Genomic DNA, 20,367 nt, shown 5'->3' on the forward strand with positions numbered 1-20,367 from the left:
TGCAGTTATGAATATATTCTGGAGATGGATTTGTAGCAGTGTGTAATAGCTTTACTTTACTGTTTCTGATGGCAGCATACTGCCTCACCCCCTCAGGCTAAGCATGGGCTATTTCAAGCAATGCTGAATGGCCTGGGCTATTTTATCTTCTACATTTGTGGGTACAGACGCTGGGATGGATTCCCAGAGACACAGCCCTGCCTGGAACCTGGGTTTCCTTATTTCCTTACTTCCTTACTCTCTGTGCAGACACCATTGACCACTCTCTTCTCAGTTGGGTTTAGCGTTGTTGTCCTTGCCCAGAGACGCCAGGGGACTCCCACCAGCCCAGCTGCCATCAGAGCTGTGGCGCTAACTTCTGCTTTGGCGTTGCGCCTGCCTCCAGCCAGCCCCTGAGAGGGCAGTGGTCTCCAGGAGGTACCATTGCCAGAGAGAAGGAGCAGCGAGAGGACTTCTTAAAAATTTCCCCTCTGTTTTATCCTCTGTAATCTTGTCGTTTGAAATCTCACTGGCCCAGGCTTGAATTCTAGTTTTATCCAATTAGCTGAGTGACCTTCGGCAACTTCCTTAACCCTTCAGGTTTGTAAGAAGTAGAATTGGTGCTCCTTATACCTGCCTGAGAGTTGCTGTGAGACACTCCTGCTGGTGGGTAGTGGTGAACATTACTGAGCTCTGTTGTAAATCGTTTCACCTGTGTTGTCCCATCTAATCCTGATGAGCCCCCAGTAAGGTAGACACAGTTGCAGTCTTTTTTTTTTTTTAATTCTTTTTTTTTTTTTAAAGATTTTATTTATTTATTTGACAGAGATCACAAGTAGGCAGAGAGGCAGGCAGAGAGAGAGGAGGAAGCAGGCTCCCTGCGAGCAGAGAGCCCGATGTGGGGCTCGATCCCAGGACCCTGAGATCATGACCTGAGCCGAAGGCAGAGGCTTTAACCCACTGAGCCACCCAGGCACCCCAGAGTTGCAGTCTTGTAAGAGACTGAAGGTAGGGCCCTTTCTGAGAGCCATTCACGTAACAGTGGCAGAGTAGACGTTTGGTGCCTAGCTTTTGCTCCAGAGCCCACTATCCCTACCACGAGACTGTGGGCCTGCCATGAATGTGGCCAGTTGACTGTTCTGGTTATGGTTCTCTACTCATTGCATTGTGCTCCTAGCAAAGCTTAAGCTCTTCTCTTCCACTTTCATTGCCAGAGATGATCATTTCATCCCAGAACTCTTGGAGTTTTGCTTCTTACCATGCTTATCAGGAATGTGACAGGGAACGAGTTACATCATCTCTTCACATCTCGTTTTCTATCTGTAGAATCTCCTCGTGTCATGGTGAGGACCCATGCATGCATAGTGGCCCAGACAGTGCCTGGCATGGGGTAGGTCCTTGTTTAATCATGGGTTGGTTCCTTTTTTTTTTCTTTCTTCATTTGGCTGATTCATAGACTACCAGAGAGAAATGTGAGGGTTCCTCAAATGTTCATAGAAGGACCTGCCATGAAGTTGCTTCCTGTTCCTTGTCCCCGTGGGAAACGATTGCATGGAAGTAGTAACTTCAGGAGTGGGGGTGCTGTTGGGATTGTGAGGTTGAAGAGTGCCTGACTGTGAAAACTGAAAACAGGCCTTCCGTAGTGCCTGAGAGGATGCCGAGGACTGCTGGCAGGGACAGCTGGGCAGAGCACCAGGCCTGTCTCTGTAGTAGCTTAGCACGCTTTTGTTGCTCCCCAGGGAGGTGGAGAGCTAAGTGGAGAGGCAGCACAGCATGAAAAAGGGGTATTTGAGGGGCACCTGGGTGGCTCAGTGGGTTAAAGCCTCTGCCTTCGGCTCAGGTCATGATCCCAGGGTCCTGAGATCGAGCCCCGCATCGGGCTCTCTGCTCAGCGGGGAGCCTGCTTCCCTTCCTCCCTCTCTGCCTGCCTCTCTGCCTGCTTGTGATCTCTGTCTGTCAAATACATAAATAAAATCTTAAAAAAAAAGAAAAAGGGGTATTTGAGTGGTCTGGCCTTCCAGATGCCCTCAAGTCCCACCAACAACTACTTTCATGTTTTCTTGGATTTTCTTCCAGGCTTTTTTTAAAAAATGGTGATAAACTATACATAATATAAAATTTACTTTCTAAACCATTTTTTAAAAAGACTTATTTATTTATTTATTAGTCAGAAAGAGAGCCAGCACAAGCAGGGCCTATGCGGGACTTGATCCCAAGACCCTGGGATCGTGACCTGAGCCGAAGGCAGATGCTTAACTGACTGAGCCACCCAGGTGCCCCTCTAAACCATTTTTAAGTGCACAGTTCATTGGCATTAAGTACACTCACATTGTTGGGCGACCATCCTCACCATCTGTCTCCAGAACTTCTTCATCTTCCCAAACTGACACTCTGTCCCTGTTAAGCACTAAGCTCCCATTTCTGGTACCCACCATCCTACTTTCTATCTTTGTGAATTTGACTACCCTAGAGACCTCACGTAAAGTGGAAAGTTACAGTATTGGTTTTTGGGTGACTGGCTTATTTCACTGAGCACAGGTTTATCCACATTGTAGCCTGTGTCAGAATTTTTTTCCTTTTTAAGGATAAATAATATTCCATTGTTTGAATATTCTTCCAAGTTTTTAAAGCAAGGTTAGATATATAAATATACATATATACTAACCAGTATATTTATTTATAGTAGTCACATTTTGTATTTTGCTTTGTCTTACAACATTATGATTTCTACATTATTACTTCATTTTTGTGAGTATTGTTAGTGACAACAGGCTATTTTGAATCTCCTTAAAATGAAGGGGATCTACTTCCTTTCCTTGTCTCTTATAGAATTAGTTATGTTAACTAAGCTCTGTATTTCTAAAATGAACATTTCTCAGGGATCCCAGGAAGTTTGTGGTGGCTCTGTCTTACTTTCCTTCTGAGATTCCTGGTTGCCCTGTAAACTCTTGAGAATGGGTTAGCAGCAATGGCTGTGTTTTGTGTCTTACCTAGACCTGGTAAGAAATACAGGTCCACCATACCTTGCTTATAACTCTTAAACTAAAAAACTCTAAACACTGAAAGTGTTTTGGGGGGGAGTTTGGATGCATGCTTGTCTGACCTGAGGCCATTTATAGCTTCTATTTTTCCCATCAAGTGTGAATATTTAAATGTTTGATTATAGAGAATGGCCCCATCCCTGTTAGGATATTACATAATATATGGTATATTCTTGTATGCACTGAATTTTTAGGGGTAATATATTTAAAGTACTTTATATGCAGATTTTTAGTTTATGGTATAACGTGGACGTCTTTTATGATGTTAGTGTATAGACCATTCCATATCTGTGCTGAAAACTTTTTATAATAGCTTTACTGAGATATAATTCACATATTATACACTTCAGCCATTTAAAGTGCCCGTTCAATGGCTTTTAGTGTTCATAGAGTTGAGTAACCATCAGCACCATCAATTTTAGAGCATTTTAAACACCCTCAAAAGAAACACCATGCCCACAACAGTCACTCCCCATTTCCTGCTTCTCCCTGCCTTGCAACCATCTATTTTGGATGTTTCCTGTAAATGGAATCATATCGGTATATGGCTTTTTGTATCTGACTCTTTTCACTTATAATGTGAATAATGCATACCTGTGTTGTGGTATGAAGCTATACTTCATTCCTTTTTATGGTCAAGTAATACTCCATTGTATGGATAGACCACATTTTGTTGATTCATCAGTTGATGGACATTTGGCTTGTCTTTACTTTTTGGCTATTACAAATAATGCTGCTGTGAACATTCATGTACAAATCTTTGTACGGGCATGCCTTTTGGGTCTATACATATCTAGGAGTAGAATTACTGGGTCATACTGTAATTATGTTTACTTTTTGAGGAGCTTCCAGACTATTTTCCACAGCAGCTGCATATTATACGTTCCCACCAGTAAGGTGTCAGAGTTGTAATTTCTCTACTTCCTCACCAGCACTTGTTATTGTCTGTCTTTTTTGATTATACCTATTCCGAAGGGTGTAAAGTGGTAGCTCATCATGGTTTTGATTTGCATTTCCCTGATGGCTTGTGATGTTGAGCATCTTTTCAGATGGCCATTAATGTATCTTGTTTGGAGAAAGGTCTGTTCAGCTCTTTGCTCATTTAAAAAATTTATTTGAGAGGTAGAGAGTGCGTGGTGGGAAGAGACAGAGGGAGAGGAAGAGAGAGTCCTAAGCAGACTCCACACTGAGCATGGAGCCTGACATGGGGCTCGATCCCATGACTGTGAGATCATGACCCAAGATGAAACCAAGCGTTGGATGCTCGACTGACTGTGCCACCCAGATGCCCCTCTTTACTCATTTTTATTTTTTATTTTTACTCATTTTTAAATTGGATAATTTGTTTTTTTAATGTTGAGTTGTGTTTTTAATATATTCTAAATAATCAAGTGTATTATTTCCAAATATTTTCTCTCATTCTGTGGGTTGTCTTCCCACCTTCTTCATAGTGGCCTTTGAAGCACAAAAGTTTTTAATTTTGATGGAGTCCAATTTTTTTTTCTTTCTTTCCTTTTTTTTTTTTTTTTGTGCTAAGAAACTACTGCTTAATTTGAGGCCACAAAAATGTATGCTTATATTTTAAGCCTATCATATAGTTTTAGTTCTTACATATAAGTCTTTGATTTATTTTGGGTTAACTTGTGTATGCGTTGTGGGGTAAGGGTCCTGCTTCATTGTTTTGCATGCAGATTTCCAATTGTCCCAGTAACATTTGTTGAAAACACTATTCTTTGCCCCAGAGAATGCGTTGGCACTGTTCAAGGACCAGTTGACTGTAAATGTGAGACTTCTGTGCACTCTCAGTTCTGTTTCACTGATCTGTCTCTCCTTATTCAAACTACTTTTTTAAAAATTCTGAATTCTTGGGGTGCCTGGGTAGCTCAGTGGGTTAATGCCTCTGCCTTTGGCTTGGGTCATGATCCCAGGGTCCTGAGATCGAGCCCTGCATTGGGCTGTCTGCTCGGCGGGGAGCCTGGTTCCCCCTCTCTCTCTGCCTGCCTCCCTGCCTACTTGTGATCTCTGTCATGTAAATAAATAAAATCTTAAAAAAAAATTCTGAATTCTGGGGGCACCTGGCTGGCTCAGTTGTTAAGTGTCTGCCTTCAGCTCAGGTCATGATTGCAGGGTCCTGGGATCAAGCCCCGCATGAGCTTGCTTCTCCCTTTCCCCCTGCTTGTGTTCACTCTCTCTCACTCTCTCTCTGTCAAATAAATAAATAAAAATAAATTCTTTAAAAAAAAAAAGTTCTGAATTCTGAAACACATTTGCCCCCAGAATTTTGGAGACTAGATAATAATAGATTGCTTTTGCCCCATGGGGAGGGCCCTGTTTTTCCAGCTTCTCAGACATCACTATATTTACCTTCCTTGCCTTTCTTACAATGTGTTCTCCATAGCACACCTGAGAAAAGCCTGGGAACAGAGCTGAGGCTCATTATAGATTTTCTGACATCCACACTATCACTGTTTCAGCATGATAATGCTGTTACTTTTAGAATCCGAACCTTGAACATGGATATAAGGTGTTGTAGGTACCAGCTGGAAGGTGGAAGCCCTCAACAAGTCCCCTATCTTTGAACACCGCATGATGCAAGTGTGGGCATGCAGGGACCATATCTGAGCTTGGTAACCCTGACCACCCCCAGCTCCATCCATATTTAATTGGTCCAGGGATATATACTTTTACCAAGCTGGAATAAAAAGATGTTCTCACCTGTGAATTCGTTTTTTTTTTTTTTAAATATTTTATTTATTTGTTAGAGAGAGAGCAGAAAACACAGTGGGGAGGAGGGGCAGAGGGAGAGGAAGGAGCAGACTCCCTGCTAAGTGGGGAGTCTGATGTAGGGTTTGATCCCAGGACGTGAGCCACCCAGGCGCCCCTCCCCTGTGAATTTGAAACATGGGAAGAAGAGGCAGAGCAGCTAGGAGTCCTGGGAAATGAGCGTATTGGTAGAAATAGTTTGCTAGACCAGAGAGAAGGCTGTTGAGGTCCTGAGAGCTTTTCTGCTTCTGGGCTTCCCCAGAGGTAGCCAGGATCCTTCTCATAAATCCTCCTCTTTGCTTAAAATTAGTCAGTCTGTTTCTGTTACTCATGAGGAAAAAAAAAACAAAACAAAACATCAGTACCTCAGTGAGTGGGCCATGCAGTGAAGAGTGATGCCACCCCCCCCCCATACTAATTTAGCTCCTGCTGAGAGCGGAACATTTTAATGCTTAGGCGAACATTTTAATGCTTAGGCACTGAGGGCGCCCTGCCAGATAAAGGGTGGCCTTGCCCTTTGCCTCACACTGAGTTGGAGAATAGAGGATAGACTTGTAAAGCAAATGTGCTAAGTATCACGTAGATCTGTCTAATCAAGAACCCAAAAAGTGCTATGGGAGTTCCCAGGTAGGAGAGTCGGGGAAGGCTTCCCAGAGGAGGTGGCATGGGTGATCTGGAGTCTGCCCAGTGGCAATGAGAGATGGCTTTTTCTGGGAGAAGGGTCCTGTCTGTGTAGGGGCTCAGGAGCAGGAAGGATGAGGTGGGTTGGGTTCCTCCGAGATTTCTGTGATTGAGGTTCAGGTGTGAGCAGCCAGTGGTGAGCTGTTGAAGCAGGTTGGGAGTGGATGATTAAGGTTCTTGTATCTTGGGTCGAGATATCTAGACTTAAGTCTGGAGGCAGCAGGACCTCTTGTGGGGTTTTAAGCAGGGAGGGGAAGATCTGTGGTTTACAAAATTCGCAGCAGTGCAGGTGCGGTGGAAGGGAGAGAGGCCGGGAGAGGGTTTTGGAGGTGTGGCTACAGATCAGGGTGGTGGGGCAGGGATGGAAGGGAAGGGAGGAGGAAACCCAGGTTAGGAAGTGGCCTGGTGGAGGGACATGCAGTTTGAAGAAGGGGAGGGGAGAAGAAATGGTGCTTAGGGTGCTTAGGGACCGAATGGGTGTGAGTTGGGAAGGGGAAGAATTCTGCTGCAGGATGATGAGGCCTGGCTGGCAGGCGGGGCTGGGGGCGCAGGCCACGGCAGCCTCCGGCCCCTCTTTTGTGGGCTAGATGAAAGGGGCTCCATTTGACTTTGTTTTATGCCTATCAGGTGCAGCTTTGGGATTCCTGGCTAGCTGCCATGCGGCCCCCAGGCAATAGCTTGGCGGCCTTGGTATTGTTGACCCTTTGTACTGGATGGTGAAAGTATCTGCCTTGCAGACCAGGCCCTGGAATCAGGTATTTGGAATGCATAGCTAATGCGTTCCACTCGGGACCTTTGGTATTATTATTCCACAGTATCACATCTAATTGACTATTTCCAAGCGTCCTTGTACATTTTGACTGTACAAGCAAGGAAGGTTGCCAACAAGCCCCTCTTTGCTCAGGCTGCCTCATCTGCAAAGTTTGCTGGTACCACCCCTCTTCACAGGCTGCTGCTTTGTTCCTCCAAGCACTTATCTATCCCTTAGCCTCCCCCACCTGTTGTCCTTCCCTCCCTCCTCACCTAGGGGTTGGATCTGGGGCAGTTGTGTGCAAAGGACCACCTCAGCCCTAGGACTGCGCACTCTCTCTCCCATGTGTGGGTCTGTGTGGAGCTGGACGGTGCATGGGGTGAGGCCCACAGGCACTGATGGAGCCCAGGCCTAGTGCCCAACGCCTTGGCATGGGGGTGGCAATAAGCAGCGCTCCCAAAGTTGGGGTATCCCCACCAGAATGGGGCCAGCGATGGTATTTGGGGCTGCCCAGATCAGGTGACCCTGAATCTAGTGAATGGGTCCTTGCCATCCCTCTGACAACGATGTCAGGGAGAGAGGACCATAGTGCAGACTCTGTGAGCACCACCTGTCTCCTTCTCTGACCAGGAATTAGTGGCTCACAGAAAGCAAAAGCACAGAAGCATCATTGAATATATTTTTTCTAGTTACCTTCTTATTTTGGCATGCCATTGTTTTCCATTTATGGCAGTGTGTAAAGACCTATACAAACCATTTTTCAAGCTTTTTTTTTTTTAAATTGTGGTAACATATACATAACATAAAATTTACTATTTTAGCTATTTTTTTGAAAGGTTTTATTTATTTATTTGACAGACAGAGACCACAGGTAGGCAGAGGCAGGCAGAGAGAGAGTGGGTGAAGCAGGCTCCCTGCTGAGCAGAGAGCCCGATACAGGGCTCGATCCCAGGACGCTGGGATCATGACCTGAGCCGAAGGCAGAGGCTTAAACCACTGAGCCACCCAGGCGCCCCAACTATTTCAGCTATTTTAAGTGGATAAGTCAGTAGCACTAAGTCCATCCCCAGGGTGGTGCAACCATCACCACCATCTAGTTTCAGAATTTTTCTGTGTCCTCAAAGTGAGACTCCATGCTCATTAAGCAATAATTCCTCATTCCTCCCCGCCCCAGCCCCGAGCAACTACTGTTCTATGTTCTGTCTCTATGAATTTGTCTCTGCTAGGTACTTCAAATGAGCGGAGTCATGCGGTAGTTGGCCTCTTGGGACTGGCTTATTTCACCGAGCATAAAGTTTTCAAGATTCATTTATGTTGTAGTATGTGTCAGAATTTCCTTCCTTTTAAAAAAAAAATTTAAGATTTTACTTACTTATTTAAGATTTTCTTATTCTTAAGTAATCCCTACACCCAACCTGGAGCTGAAACTCAACAACCCCAAGATCAAGAGTTGCCTGTTCTTGACTGAGCCAGGCACCCCCTGAATTTCCTTTCTCTTTAAGGCCAAATAATATTTCATCATATGCAGAGACCAAGTTCGTTTTACCATCTTCAGTTAATGGACGTTGGGTTGCTTCTACCTCTTGCCCGTTGTGAATAAGGCTGTGATGAACACGGGCATGCAAGTGTCTGTTTGAGTCCTTGTTTTCAATTCCCTTGCCTACCTACCTAAGCATGGCATTATTGGGTAAAATGATGACTTTTCCTTTTAATGGAAAAAAAGTGGGTTTTTAAAAAGCATGGCAAAATTAATTATTTAAAGAAAAATATCAGGAACAGCATGGAAGTCCTTATGACACAGTGGAGAAGGTGGACCTGGCCTGGGGGATGCGGGTGCACTAGGGTGTCTCACCAGCTTGCGTAGAACTTTGGCTGTTCTAGCTATCATCCATGTGGCCTTGGGCCTCTTGCATCCCCTCTCAGCCTTAGCCTGTCCATCTGTAAAATGAGGATGATGCTTCATTCCTGTCCAGGTTGTTGTGTGAGTCTGACCTGTGTGTGTGTGAGAAGCTTGGCACATTGCACCGCGGTGCCCCTTACCCCATGCTCTCCCTGTGCTGGAGACCCCAGCGGCTGCTGTGGGCGCGGACCTGCTCTTTGGCAGACTCAGAAAAGGGCACACATGCCGTGTTCTGAGCTGGAGCCTCCCTAATCATGGTCTTCCACTTGTTGCCTACTGCTCCCTAGAACCGAACCCAAAGCGGTCAGGGATGGGATCTTCCCAATCTTTACAAATGTGTTTTTGTAGTGCTTATATACCGTTATGCCAATTTTATCTGGGGCTTGTTTTTTTTCTTCTCCCTCTTTAGTTCCCTTGTTTTTGGACTCATTTAATTAATGGATTAATGCTTTCTGCAGTATTTATTGAGCACCGTGATGTTGGAAGGAGGAGCTTTCGTTTGATGGGGGGGGCGGAGCACCTGAGATGTGGAAGCACCCCCCACTCCCCACCCCCAGAACTCTTTTCCTGCTTGGGTACAAAAGAAGGGAAGTGTTGAAACTGTCAGGTGGTAGTAATAATGTAGACATTTTTCCTTCTTGCAGAGCCTGTCCTTCTCACTTACCCGAGCTCCTGTGCTTGCTTGTTTGGTTGCATGAGTGCGTGTGGCACTGTGGAAAGGAAAAGATGGGTCTTCGTCTAGACTTAGATTTTGGCATCACCCCTTACCAGGCACGTGATATTACAGCAGCGTGGGAAGGATGTCTCCTGCCTTCTGAAGGCCGTGGTGTGGGTTACATGGGGTGGTGTGTGTGACGTGCCCAGCAGGGTGACCGCACTCGGGAGGCCCTTGCTGATGGGGACATACCATGTCTTCCTCCTCAGTACCTCATTCTGTCTTCCTTCTGTGTCACTGCAATAACTCCCCAGTCAGATTTGGGGAAATCAGTAGAGGTTGTAATCCTCGTGGCCCCTGCTTTGCCCCCCCAAGGTCGTATTGCACTGTCTGATGGTCCTCTCCAGATAAGCTTCTGAAATACAAACAGCAAAGGCCAGCGATTCAGTTACCTCTGCTAGCTGGGCCCATCCAGCAGATTCGGTGGGGGGTTCTTGGGCCTGGGACAGAGTTAACGGGCTGGTGCTTTGGGAGGGGTCTGCTCTGTGTGACCCCTAGCATGGGTGTTGGCAAGGGGCCGTTTTCCTGCATTCCTTCATTTCTTTAGGTATTTATTTATTTTTCTTGCAGATGATCATTCATCTGATCATCTGGATAATAATAATGATTTAAAGATACTGTTTTATGAAGTGAATTAACTTCATTGCTTTGCCCCCCGGTCACCATACCTATGTGTTTTATACGTATCACCATATATGACCCCACAACATCACTCCCTATCACTCAGTCACAGCAAGAGAAGCCACTTGCCTGAGGTCACACACGAATTCGAAGGCCAGGATTGGAACATAGCTTGTCTGACTCAGCCATTTCTCCAAAGGAAGAAGAGATTTGGTGTCAGTGGTTAGGTTTTCCTCCTGGAATGGGAGGGCAGAAGGGAAGGAAGATATGCATTTACCTAAGTGAGACTGAGCCGGAAATGCTAAGCAGCTGAGTTCTGTTTATATGTCACGTCCCTTTGAGGAGGTCTCCAGGAGACTGATTCCTTCCGGGGCTTGAGTGAAGAAGAAAACAGTGCAGCCAAAAACTGCTCATGAGTCTAGGCCTCCGCAAGGCTGCCCTGATCTCGTATCCCTCATGCTGGAGTTGACGTTTCACATTCCCTCTTTTCCCCGTCTTCCTTTTTAGGATGTGAAATCTTTCCAGTTTGTAAAACACTCAGGGCACCTGCATCATGTGTTTGATGGAAACCACCAGTCGGAGCCTCTCTGGGCATCCTCCTGCCTCATTCAGCACCTATCCTGTCCTGTGGGGACAGGGAGGCCAGGGAAGGCCTCTTGAGGAAGCACCTATGGTTCAGACGCCTTTGTGGGCAGCAGGGGCCCACAGGGGCTAGTTGGGAATGTGATGGTTGTTTTAGCAACAGGTTGCTAGAAAGCTCTGGCTTGGTCCTGCCTTTTTGGAGACTAATTGTGGAAAATCTATCCAGAGCCTTAAATAAATTCCACTTTGTGAGTTTGTAATTCATCTTCTAGGACATAATCTGAAATTGGCCCGAGCTTTATGCTCAAAGATGTTCTTCCCAGCATTACATATAGCAGCAAAAAATTGGAAGCCACCCAAATAAAGCACATTAAGGTATTTGTATAGCCCATCCTTAAAACAGTATTTCTGAGGGAATTTTAAAAACATGAAAAATCACATAAATATAATGCTAAGTGAAAAAATGGGGAAAATACTAGGAAGACAAAAATTGAATGTTAACAGCGGCTAACTTTAGGGGATGGGAATGTAGGTCACTTTCAGTTTCCTTTTATAGAGAAGGTGTTTTTCCCAAGGTTTTTTCTTTCCCAATGTTATTTTCCAAAATAATGTCATGAACATTATTAGTTTGCTCCACCACCCCCCCCCCGCAATTACATAACAATCAAAACACATCTCCAGCGAGGAAGTTCTCACTCCTCTTTTGGGGAGCTAGCTGCCCAGCTGAGGCATGAGTATGCCGTCAGCTCATGCTGCTTGCTCCCTGAGCTCCTTCTCTGGGCACTGGGGGCTGCTTCCCAGGAGCCAGCATTATGATTAATATTTCACACAATCTTGATGTCTGTTGCCAGTTTGGGGTACTTCCTTCCATCCAGACTCATTTTAAAGTTTAGGGGCCAGACTATTCTGTGATTTCGGGAGTTGAGGAAACATGAAAGAAATCTGCCTTCTTTCTATTTGTTTAAATATTAAAACATTCAAAATATTTTCCCCCTTCTTTCAGATAACCAGAATACAACGGACTCTCTATTGGTGTGCTTCATGCTAAGGGACAGGGCAGATTTTTTTTTAAAGGTTTTATTTATTTAAAAAATAAATAGAGAGAGGGATCACAAGTAGGCAGAGAGGCAGGCAGAGAGAGAGGGAGAAGCAGGCTCCCCACTGAGCAGAGAGCCCAATGCGGGGCTCGATCCCAGGACCCTGAGATAGTGACCTGAGCTGAAGGCAGAGGCTTAACCCACTGAGCCACCCACGTGCCTCTGGACAAGGCAGATTTTAAAGAAGTATTTAAACAGCTCTTGGAAAATGGTTATTCGTTTGTTTTATAGTAGAAAACCAAGCCTGTGTCTTGTGGCTGAGCATAGCATTTGGTGACCAGCAGAAAAAAGAACATTCCAAAGTCAAACTGGGAAGTGCTGTCATCTGCAAGATCTGTTTCATTTGGTGGGGTGTGTGGGGCTTCATAGATACAGGTGGATCCTGGTTGGGTGATTCTCCTCTGAGTCTCAGTCTGCTTGTCTTCATGAAGGGCTTAGGAGTGCCTCTCATTCACATAAGTAGTTGCTAGATGAGTGCTTCCCTCTGTCAGTTTGTGAAGATGGGTGAACCTTCCCTGTACCCCTGGAAGATAGACTGGGGTTAGGGCATGGGGTCCGGGCATGGGGTCCAGACTGTAAAGCTGAGGCCATGGCCACTGGCCATGAAGACTTGCCATGAAGTCTGGAACTGGCGTGTCAAGATTAGTGGTGAGAGAGCCCTTTGAGAAGCTGGGAAAGCTCTGGCCCTTTTCCCCAGCAAAATGTACATGACTGTTTCACCAGACCTTCAAGAAGCAACAGTGGCCTGGCTAGGCTTGGGTGATGGGCCGATCTGTGTGGCCTCATCGCTTTTCTGGGAGGGCTTGAAATGTGGGGCTCTGATGTCCATGTGGGTAGGTCTGTGCCGTATCCAGCAGGACGACTGAGAAAGTTTGTCTCTGCCTCTGCTTGTTGGTGTGAGAGTCTGTATCTAAGGAAAGAATAAAAGGGAAACTAAACTCATTTATAGTAATTGTCTTCGTGCACACGCACACACACACACACACACACGATCCCAGATCATTTGTAAAGGTTCTGAGCAAAATGAAATTGTTTATTTTTGATTAACAGAATGATGGACATAAATACAAGATTTTCCTTGGCTTAGGTCTCAACATGCATATTTTCTGATTCTACTACATATGTAGAATTTTTGTGTAAAACAAAAGTGAGTTGGTGTGCATATGGGTGGGATGTGAGCTGTTGTACAAGAACACAGTGGCCCTTTGTATAGTTTTTAAATACAAAGTTGGTTTTTTTCTTTTTCTTGATCATAAAACTAATACAGATCTATTTCGGAAAATTTGAATAATAGGCAAAACCATAAGAACAAAAATGGTCATCTGCTTTACGTGGCTGAAATTACACATTGCCTGTAATTTTTTTTCTGCTGTTTTATAAATTTAACATTATATCCAAAGCATTTTCCCCACACCATTAATCACTTTATATAAACACTGTTTTTTTCCAAGCCTGTAGGAGTGCCATTGTATGAATATACAGTTTCTTTAGGCTTGTGGGTGTTGCCACAGGCATATAAGCTTTGACTCAGAAAAAACCTGCCTTCAAAACCTGTATCTGTTGTTTCCTGGCTCTGGTTGACCTCTGGAGCCTAAGTTTCCTTATCTGTGAAATGGGGACAGAATGAGTCCCTCGTGGGGTTGCCGAGTGTCCTCAGTGATAGTGGAGTAAAGAGCCTTGCACACCTGGCAGGTTCCAGCTAATGGTAGCTGCTGTTCATTATTGGTGGTGGCGGGGGTGCTATCTTACGGCCCCCCGGGAAGAGTTAAGGCCCTTGCAGCATGTTCAGAGCAAGCAGCCCAGCTCTGGCCTCATTGTTTTAAACAAACTCTTTTTTTCTGTAGCTATGATGCCTTCTCTTGCATTTTCCCCCTTTGTGTTGGGTGTTTATGGAAGCTGCTTTACATCCTTTTTGCAGTAAGGCAGATATAAATAAATAAACACTTAACCATTCCCTCTAGTGTGGACATTTAGCTTGGTCTGATTACTTGCCGTTGTAAATACCATTGCACAGAATATCTCTGTGCATCACAGTCTGTCCCCAGCTGGGCTATTTCCTGGGGCTAGAATCCTGGCAGTGGTATTTCAGGCTAGAGGACGTACACATTTTGACACCTCTGATCCAGATGGCCAGGTAGCTTCTTAGAAGTCTTGACCACAGAACGCTCCCAAGAGCCACCATAGGAGAGAGGACCCATGTCCCCGGCTCCTTGAAGTCCGAGGGAGCTGTATCTTTCTTTTCGAGCCCCTCCCCACGGTGGCCTAGGATAGCAGCGACCTGATGCTCACCTGGCTGCTGGGCTGTGTGTCATGATGGGTAAATGGAGCTCCGGTCTGAGGCTGGCTCTGGCCTCCCCCGCCCTTTTGGTAAATCTTATTTCTGATGGGAAGGCAGTCCTGTCGCCAGCCAGTCCTGCCTTACTCGGCTGCCCCCTCTGCTAAACAATGAGCACATTCAGACCCAACTCGTGTTTTCAGTTATTAAAAAACGGAGCCGTCTGTCTCTGCCTGTGACTTTAATCTTTAAGCCTTTATTCCCTCTCCCCCATCCCCCTTCCCCTAACCTTTTGTTTGTGCAGTTCCGAGCTCCGGGATATGTGGGTCCAAGAGTTTCTGAATGTATTGTGCCTTGCCCTGGCAGCTACAGATGGTTGTAGCCCTGAGCGATGTTATTTCAGAGTAGGCAGGAGGGGGAGGACTGCGGACCAGAGGGAAGGAGAAACTGAGAGGCCGGTTCCCCTTGCCTCCAGCAGTCATTTGGACTTCGCAAAATGATTTATTTTTATATCGCTCTGGAGTGAGTGCCGCAACTCCCTTCTTTACCCATTTCCAAGTTTGGTAGACACCCATTGTCTTGGAGTTGCTTAGTCTTAAGAAACTTTATGTCTTCCTGTGGCCTCTTAGCATTTCCTCCTGGGAAGTAGTTCTTACGGGTGAATTTTATATATGTATATTTCAAAAAAGCACAAATCCCAAGGAAGGATCTTCAGTGATAATCTCAAGTCCCCTAAAACATAATCAGAAAGTACAGAATACAAAAAGGTCTTCAAGAAAGGACACTCTTCTGGCAGCATTTGGGTCCGTAGTATCTTCTAGCACAGGGCCGGCCAGAAAGTTGGGTGTGAAAAACCAGTGGAGGGGCCGAGGACCTGGCTGGCGGAGAACACTGGATGCCAGGTCTCTTGTGGAAAGACACTGGAGCCTGAAATGACCTGGGGAAAGGCTGTGCTGGGGGGCACTCCTGCCTAAAGAAGGCTCTTTCTCGCAAATGCAGCACTCTTCCTTCTCAGATGCCTTTGCCCCTTCCTCCCAAGGGCCCCACCAAGGCCAGTGGGTGCGCTTGGAACCTGGGCGTGGAGGTGCAGGCCTTAAGGGAAGCTTAGAGGAAGGAGACCTTTTCTTAAGCTTTTTTTTCTTTTTGCATATGCATTTTTACGTGGGAACACACCCTGTTTGTTTTTAAACTTTTTTTTTCTGACTACAAAGTTCCTGTAACATTCTAGCATTTCATAAATGCTTTCAGACAGAAAGCCTCCCCAACCCAACAGATGGGTTGGTGCATATTGGCTTTTTTTTCATATAGACCTGTATTTACACTCATATTAATGTGTTAATATTGTCATTTTTAAGCATATTTTTAGATTTTACAGCGGGGCTATCTGTACTACACCTGCTCTCTTGCACTTTGCTATTTCACCGCCTAACAATATGGTAGAGATCTTTCCACAGGCGTTCAGATAGTTCAGATTCAGTCTGTTTTAGTGGCTACAGGATATTCCCTTGGATGCATGTACCATTCAGCCACTCCTTTTTAGGGGCGACCACTTAGGGTGTCTCTTACCTTTTGCTTGGTGGGAATATTTCTGACGGTTTCTGTCTTAGAAGTGGAAATTGCTGGGGTAATTACATTTAAAAAATTTTTTTTAAGTTTTTATTTATTTATTTGACAGATAGAGATCACAAGTAGGCAGAGAGGCAGGCAGAGAGAGAGGTGGGAAGCAGGCTCCCTGCTGAGCATAGACACCCCCCCCCCCCCCCCCCCCCCGCCACCGAGATGCTGGGCTCTATCCCAGAACCCTGGGATAATGACCTGAGCCGAAGGCAGAGTCTTTGACCCACTAAGCCACCCAGGTGCCCCTGGGGTAATTACATTTTAACAGGTACTGCCAACCACCCCCACAGCTCCTCAAAGGTCAAACTCTTTATATTTGTTTTATAAAAATAATATTTTAAGTGAGTTGCCTTCCGGGAAAATGAAGGCTTTGTCTAAAATCTCAGAGCTTCATTTATCTTACGATTCTTTGTGTGCCCTGACACACCGTCACACACACCTGGGTTTGCAAACTTGAATTTGAAAAGCCAGCGTGCAAGGTGAGTGACCTTTCATGTATTCGTCCTATATTTATTGTGTGTCTGCTGTGTTGCAAACTTCAATTCTGTGGTGACAAACAAGAGGGGAAAAAATTGGTGGGCTTTTGGGCATGTGTGGTGGAACTTTTCGAAGCTCGCCAGGGGATTCTGATTCGTGCACAGGCTTGGGAACCACTGCTGTAAAAAGTTCTCTATGCCCCTTCCCCACTCCCCGAGACAATCACTCTTGTGATTTTTGCCACTGTAGAGTAGTTTTTCCCATTCTAGGAGTTGGTTAGTGGGATCATAGGGCATGTACTCTTTTACTCATAATGAGATTCATGCATGTTGTTATGGGTATCATTAGTTCGTTCCTTTGTAATGCCAATCCATTTGATGAATATCCTACCATTTGTTTCTCCTTTCTCCTATTGATAGATACCTGGGTTGTTTGCAGTTTTGTGCTGCTGCGAATATGCTTGTTCATCTCTTTTTGTAGATACGTGTTTTTAGTTCTATTGGGTAAATTCCTGGGAGTAGAATTACTGGGTCAGAGGATGGGTATATGTTTCATTTCATAAGAAACTGCCAAAGTTTTTCCCAAAGTGGTTGTGCCATTTTACACTCCTTCCAGTGGTATGAGAGTTACTGTGTATTACATCCTTGACAATTTTGTGTTCTGGTCTTTAGAGTTTAAAATTCTGGAAGGTATGCGGTACCTCCCTGTGTTTTAAATTTGTGTTTCCCTGATGACTAGTAATATTGAATACTTTTCAATATGTTTACTGGCTATCTGTGTATGTTCTTTTATGAAGCATCTTTTAAATCTTTGCCCATTTTAAATTGGCTTTAAAGGTTTTTTGTTTTTTTTTTTTAATTATTAAGTTAGGGGTTTCTAGGTGGCTTAGTTGGTTAAATGTTTCGGCCTTCGGCTCAGGTCATGATCCCAGGGTCCTGGGAGCCCTGTGTTGGGCCTGCTTAGTGGGGAGTCTGCTTTTCCCTCTCCCTCTGCCCCCACCATGCTCTCTCTCTCTCTCTCTCTCTCTTAAAGAAATAAAATCTTTTTAAAAAATTCTTCAGTTATAGGAGTTCTTTATTTAATCTGTTTACCAGTCCTTTGTCAGATATATATTTTGTAAATATTTTGTAATGATCTGTCTTCTTGATGTCTTTTAATAAGCAAAAGTTACAAATTTTGATTCATTCTAATCATTTGTTTTTCTTTTATGGCTATCACTTTCTGAGTCCTGTTTAAGAAATCTTTGCTATTGCTGTGAAAGCATTCTACTCTTTCTTTCTAAAAGGTTTATGGCTTTAGCTTTTACATTTAGGTCTACATCCACCTTGAAATAATTTTTGTATATGATATGGGGGGGAGTCAAAGTTGATTTTTTTTCATACAGCTCTCCAGTTGTTCCCGTTCATGAAAGTCTTTCCTTTTTTCATTGACTAGTTTTCTTATTGGACAGTTTTGTTGCTTTTGTTGAAAAGCAACATTTTAAGTGTGGATCCATTTCTGGACTCTGTTCTGTTTCATTGATCTATTTGTCTATCCTTGTACCAGTACCACACTGTCTTTGCTGTAAGCAGCTTTATAAAGTTAGTTTTGAAGCCTAGTAGTGAAAGTCCTCCAATTTTGTTCTTTTTAAAAATTGTTTTAAATGTTCTAGGTCCTTTGCATTTTCATATAAATATTAGAAGTAGGTTTTCAGTTTCTACACACATCCACTCACCCGCCTTGGGTTTATTATTAGAATTACATTGATTTGATAGCTCAAGCTGGGAGGAATTGATTCATAGCAATATTGAATTTTCCAGTCTATGAAATTTATTTAGGTTTTCTTCTTTCTTTCTTTCTTTTTTAAGGATTTGATTTATTTATTTAACAGAGAGAGACACAGTGAGAGAGGGAACAGAAGCAGGGGGAGTGGGAGAGTGAAAGGCAGGCTCCCTGCTAAGCAGGGAGCCTGATGTGGGGCTCATTCCCAGGACCCTGGGATCATGATCTGAGCAGAAAGCAGACACTTAATGACTTAGCCACCCAGGCGCCCCTAGGTTTTCTTTGAGCAATGTTTTGTAGTTGTTAGTACAGAGATCGTATACATATTTTGTTGAGTTTTTTCCGAAGTGTCTTACATTTTTTGATGCTCTTGTAAATTATTTTCATTTGTTGCTAACATGTTATCATAATTAGTTTATGTATATTGATTTTGTTTCTTGAAACCTTGCCAAATGCTATTAGTCCTACTAGATGTTTTGTAGACTTTTTAGATTTTCAACATAAATAACCAACCATGTCACCTGTGGATAAAGATAGTTTTGCATCTTCCTTTCTAATCTTTGTGTTTTTTAATTCTTTTTCTTGCCTTATTGCACGGTCTAGAACTTCCAGTAAAATGTTGAATAGAAGTGATGACAGTGGACTTCTTGGCCTTGTTTGGATCATGGAGGAGAAAGTACTCTATATTTCTCTGTGAAATATGACATCAACCATGAATTTGTCGTAGAGTTCCTTTATTGTGTTGAGGAAGTTCCTTTCTATTCCTAGTTTGCCGAACATTTATCTTGTATAGTTGTTGAATTTTGTCAACTGTTCTCTCTGTGTGTTTTGAAATGATCATAATTTTCCTTCTATTAATATAGTGAATTACAGTGACTGATTTTTTTATATTAAACATAAAAAGCTGTAAATTTCCCTTGAAGTATTGCTTTGTAGCATGGTTTTAATGGGTTGATCTAGATTTTTATTTTTCAGGAGTGGATTATTTTGCCCATGGATTGGCCAGTAGGTGGATTACAGATTGTAGCTGGTCAGAATGCATGGTTATGCCCGAAAGGTGGAAGTTTGAGATAGGAAAACAGCAGGAATGGCAGGGCCTTTGTTTGTGCAATCTTTGACATTCTAGTGGAATTTTTTGGCGAAGTATGATCTGATTTTATTTTTAGCCATTTAGTAAAGCTTACCTTTATGGGGAAGACCATGTCATCCACATTTGTCTTTAGGTATGCCCTAATTCATGGTCTTGGATTATGGTAGGCTATTTCTTTAAAGTGATGACATTGTTTCCAGTTGGGCAGGGGAAGGTTGAGTGCTGGAGGATACCATAGGAAGGGGATGGACACCGGTCCAGGGACTAAGGGAAATGAAGGTCAGCCAGCATTATTGCCACCACTTCTTGTGTTCTAGGCACTGACCAGATGCCGTGCACTATTAACATGTAATCCTCTCAGTGGCTTGTGAGTCAGTTACAGCTGAGGAAATATAGGCCCCTGGGGATTAGGGTATCCATCAGAGGTGACATAGTGACCAAAACGGGTCTAGAGCCCAGGTCTGCCAGACTTCAAAGCTGTTGGACTTTTCCCAGGTAACATCTACCCTTTCATATTGTGGAATATCAGAACATCTGAATTTTGGAGTGAATCTTTGAGCTTTAAGGATAAAGTTGTAACAAAGTTCCCAAGATAATCTATTAGTTGATAACATCTATCTTAGTGATTTAATAATAGAGCTGCTGTTACACTTTGCCTCTTGAATGCCAAGCTTGGTGCTCCATAAGATAGGAGAAAACCTAGTTTTTAGAATAAGTCAGTAATCGCAGGAATTCTTAGCAGGAAATGTGGTTGCCAAATGTAAATGAGACCCCAGAATTATTTACTTGTGGGATATGGTTCTTTAAGCAGGCTATAAAGCAGATCTGTGAGGTGAGGCCTGTTTTCTCGACTACTTCCATATTGCAGAATCGTGTGATACATTCTAAAGGAACAAATCCTTCATTGAGTGTGGTTAACTTTGATGAGGAAAGAATGTGGAAGATTCCACAGGATAGTGGGATAGGAGTGTTAGGAGGACCGGCTCTACCCTGCACCATACTGCCTGGGTTTGCACC

At 44.0% G+C, this 20,367-nt stretch overlaps 1 protein-coding gene across 2 annotated transcripts in view; it reads left to right on the forward strand.

The window, feature by feature from the left end:
• EEFSEC (eukaryotic elongation factor, selenocysteine-tRNA specific) overlaps positions 1-20,367 on the forward strand; it is a 251,213-nt gene that overhangs the window by 26,032 nt on the left and 204,814 nt on the right. Inside the window, exon 1 of one of the 2 annotated variants that reach the window (XM_080811412.1) lies at positions 16,371-16,501. The exons of the other annotated variant lie outside the window; for it this stretch is intronic. The gene's annotated coding sequence lies outside the window, so the exon portion shown is untranslated. Of the gene's footprint in view, positions 1-16,370; positions 16,502-20,367 lie in introns of those variants that run through there. 2 annotated transcript variants of the gene reach the window in all.

Source organism: Martes martes (assembly GCF_963455335.1).
Source record: "Martes martes genome assembly, chromosome: 1".
Taxonomy (NCBI): Eukaryota; Metazoa; Chordata; class Mammalia; order Carnivora; family Mustelidae; genus Martes; species Martes martes.